Genomic DNA, 4,667 nt, shown 5'->3' on the forward strand with positions numbered 1-4,667 from the left:
AATATTTGGATCTACAAATCCTAAATACTATAACAATTTTTTTTGTTGATGGTTTCATGATTTAAAATGAGCATGATGGGTGAGATGAACTTCTTTTTAGGATTACAAGTTAAACAATTATCTTCAGAAATTTTTATTTGTCAAACAAAATATATTTCTAATATCCTGAAGAAATTTAATATGGAAAATTGTTCATTTATAAAAACACCTAAGGCTCCTGGTTGAAAACTACATGTTGATCCTTCTAGTAAAGTTGTTGATACTGAGGTACGATTGGTTCCTTGATGTATTTAACTTCTTGTAGGCCTGATATTATGTTCTCAGCACATCTTTGTGCCAAATATCGGCAAATCCAAAAGAGTCCCATTTAAGTGTTGTTAAACGCATTTTTTGTTATCTCAAAGGGACTGCTAATCTGGGACTTTGGTATCCTAAGGGTACTGGTTTGAATTGACTGCCTACTCAGATGTAGACTATGCAGGGTGTAATTTTGGACAGGAAAAGCACCTTAGGTCATGTTCAATTTCTTGAAGATAAACTTGTAAGCTAGGCATCAAAGAAACAAAATTGTGTGTCAACCTCTACTGCTGAAGCAGAATATGTAGCTGTTGCTAGCTGCTATTCTCAAGTTATCTGTATGTGCACACAACTCAAAGATTACGGTTTTTCTTACAATAAAATTCTAATTTACTATGATTCTAAAAGTGCTATTGTAATTTCTTGTAATCCTATTCAACACACCAAAACAAAGCATATAGATATCTGGTATCATTTTATCAAATATCACAATTAAAAAGGAACTATTGAACTATATTTTGTAAATACAAAAAACTTATTTACAAAAGCTTTAGATGAAAAACGCTTTATCTTTTTTATATCAAAGTTAGGTATGTTGAATTTAAAATTTAAAATTTTTCTTAAAATTTGATCAATGATTTGAAAATCTTATGTTTATTGGTTAAGCTGATAAATTTTAGATTTTCATGTGATTGATTTTAGTTTAAGTCAAATTCAACATTTCAAAATATCTGTATTTTCAAATAAAAGTTAGTATTTCATTTTTTTTACGTTATTAAATTTTTTGAATGTGGATTCTATATTTGAGGGGGAGTGTTGAATATTTTTCATTATTCCGATCATTTTTCTAGGGGGAGAGTAAAATATGTGTATGTGATACTAACTGATATAATTTTTTAAAGGTATTTTTAAAATCTAAGATTTTGAAACATTTAGATTTCTAAGGATAAGTGTTGTCCGATAAGGACTTTATTCGGAAGGTGAGATTTCAATCCGGACAAAGGCTTGTCCGATGAGGTTTTGTCCGGACAAAGGCTGGTGAAATCCTATCCGGATAAAGGCTTTGTTTTTGTGAGTCTTGGTATATCTTGTGATTGATGAAGAGCCTATCCGGATAAAGGCTTGTTCGGTGAAGAGCCTATCAGGACTTAGCATTATCCGATAAGAGTTTGTTTGTTGAGTCTTAAGACCTCTAACCAGATAAAGGCTTGTCCGTTGAGAGTCCAATCCGGACAACACGTTGTTCGGTGAGGAGAGTGAAGAGTTTTTTCTTACCCTATATAAGGAATCGTCCGATTTCAGTTTCATTTTTTACATCACTCACTTTTCACTCTCAAGAGTTCTCTCATCGATCATATTATGTTTCTTTGCCAAGATCTTCATCGGACGTTTACTCTTTGGATTTCATCTTCTTATTCTTATTAATCGATAATACTGTTTTGGACTTATCAAAGGTTTGAAACCCTAAATATGTTCTTGGACATAATGAAATGTAAATCATAATCTGAACTAACTTTGTCATATACTGATTATGATCTGTGAATGTTTTGGACTTTAAAAGACAATAATTTCAAGATTATGTATAAACTCTCAATGATAATAATTTCAAGATGTTAACCGGAGAAGTTAGTGTTCACCAGAGAGTTGGTCACCGGAGAGTCTGTGACCGAAGAAGGATGTATCCAGACATTTTATTTTTGTGTTTTTTCTTAGTTTTATTTTTTAGTTTAGTTTGAAAAAAAATTTAGTTTAATTTTTACTTTATTTTTATTTTTTTACTTGTGTGAATTTTTTTAAGTATCTTTTGTTTGAGTTGTTTTAGTATTTTTAGTCTATTTTTTTTAAAAAGTGTTTAGTATTTCTTTTTAGTGTTTTAATTTTCTTAATTTTTTTAAAGTGTTGAATTTTTTGTTTTATGTGTTTAATTTTTTAAATTTTTTTTGAACGAAAAAGCCGGAGTGTTATTTCTAAAACTTTGTGAGCAATTTTAAAGTGATTTGGCAAAATAAGTGATTGTTTGGTCTTTATGTCAAATTTTTAAATTTGTGAAATTTTGTTTCATTGAGGATCTAATTTGTTTTGTTTTTTACATATAAAATGATGACTGCAGAAAATAACCACAGTTACCAAGTGTCTGATGATAAGAACCCAATCTCTTCCATCAGATCTGAAAATAATTTTTATTCCCAGTCAGCTATCCAAATAATCCCTGATGAAACCCTATTTTCCAAAGCCTTATACCTAGACTTAAAGCCAAACAACCACCATTTTAACTTCGATATGCCTTCTGAGTACCCTATCATCTCGGCCATTCTTAGATGACATCCAATAGCTTATGCATTATCAACTACAGCGGATATTCCTCTAGTCTACTGTTGGTCCCGTGAGGGTCTGCAAGATGTGTACAACAGTTTGTAGAAGGGAAGGATGAATACAAACACAAAAACTATTCAAATTTAAAATATATATTGATAAAGAAGGATAAATATAGATTTTACAAGATTGTTTGCGGAAAGATAAGGTAAATAAAACCTATCTAAACAATCTAAAGTTTACACACTAATTCTTAGCAAATAAAGAAAAGATTTGTTGTTAAAGAAATAGAAGAAAGTAAGTTCTATCTGGGAGAGAACTTGATTAGAATACAACAAAGAGATTATAACTTGCTCTTGAAGATGAGCGTATTTGTTCTTAGATGTGTGTGTTCTTTTACTTAAGTGTAAGTAAGCTCAGAGTAAGGGTTAAGAGTATATCTCTGTATGGAGATAGAACACATCTATTTATACCCATTGCGTTAAATGCACATTTAATGCAACGTAGTAGGGTTAGAACGCATGTCAAGCCTTAAGAGGAAGGCTTGTCCTTTGCTACAGTGAATAGTACAAAAGCCTATTCATGAGCAAACATTCTTTTACAAAGTTGGTGGGTAATAGAGTCAACTAGTCGGCTCCATACCGTACTAACGTTTAGAAAGGGTATGGGTTTGTCCTTTGTGAGTGTAAGGACAAGACAAAATCAATCTTTGTCAACAAGCTTCTTTTGATCGCTGAATGCTGGAATTACCTGAAGGTCTCTTCAGCATTCACTGAGGCTTGGGCAATCTTTACACATATGTAGACAAGGTTGTAATCACTGAATGCCGCTTCAGATCACGTACTCGCCAGTCTCTAATCTTTAGTTTCAGTCTTCAACTTTCGCTCAAGGTTATTTGGTGTGAGTGTTGTCTTCTTGAAGTATCATTGTTGCTGATTGGATTTACTTTACAAGTTCTTCAGCGATCACTGTACAGACTCAGTGATGATCGTTGGAACTGAAAACAGAAACATAAATACTTCGCATAGGATAAAAGGGATTATCATCAAATCAAAATGAGAGAGAGGATCAACAATCTCCTCCTATTTGATGACAACAAGACAACATAAAGAAAGTTGTCTTATCAAATACTAATAAGAAAAAGTAACATATAAAGTACATGTCCCTTTTAACTATTTTGGGATCTTTTTCAGTAACTCAGTCATTACTTAGAGAATTTTTTTAAGTTACATTTAAGAAAAGTTACAAGAATAGAAACTGAAACTGAAAGCTTATTCACTGACTTATAGATTGTCAGTGAATGTGAAAAGTAACACTGGAACTCATAGACTTGTATCCCTATTACTTTTTTCAGGGATCTTTTTCAGTGATGCACAAAAATACTTATATTATATTCAATGGAAATATTACAAGGTGTTTAATACATGTCTACAACTTACAAAATATAAGATTAATCACTGAAAGTAGACATAGTAAGTAGATTACAAGATGTGGACAATATTACAAAGAAAAATAAAATAGTCTAAGATGTTCAGATTAATGTAGCCAGGTACATCTTCTCCAAGCTTCTTTCGACGTAGGAATTCTCTTCGTATCTTTCGGTCCATCGCTTTTCCTTGCAGGCTATCATCTACCCAGAACATGAGATAAACCAGATATCCCATTGGGCATAGATGTAGCTCAGACATTGTTAGGATCAAATTGTAACTAATTATTCTAAAAAGTTTTATTAAGCAATCGGGGCTAAGGATGGAAGATCTGAAGATGCTGGTGTGCTTAAAACGTCTATCCTCTGGTTGGTCTAACCTCTGGTTGGTCTATCCTCTCGTTGGTCTAACCTTTGGTTGGTCTATCCTCTGGTTGGTCTAACCTCTGGTTGGTCTAACCTCTGGTTGGTCTAACCTCTGGTTGGTGTATCCTCTGGTTGGTCTAACCTCTGGTTGGTGTATCCTCTGGTTGGTCTAACCTCTGGTTGGTCTATCCTCTGGTTGGTCTATCCTTTGGTTGGTCTAACCTCTGGTTGGTCTATCCTCTGGTTGGTCTATCCTCTGGTTGGT

The sequence above is a fragment of the Cynara cardunculus genome (genome assembly GCF_001531365.2).
Source record: "Cynara cardunculus var. scolymus isolate 2C chromosome LG 17, CcrdV1, whole genome shotgun sequence".
NCBI classification, from domain to species: domain Eukaryota; kingdom Viridiplantae; phylum Streptophyta; class Magnoliopsida; order Asterales; family Asteraceae; genus Cynara; species Cynara cardunculus.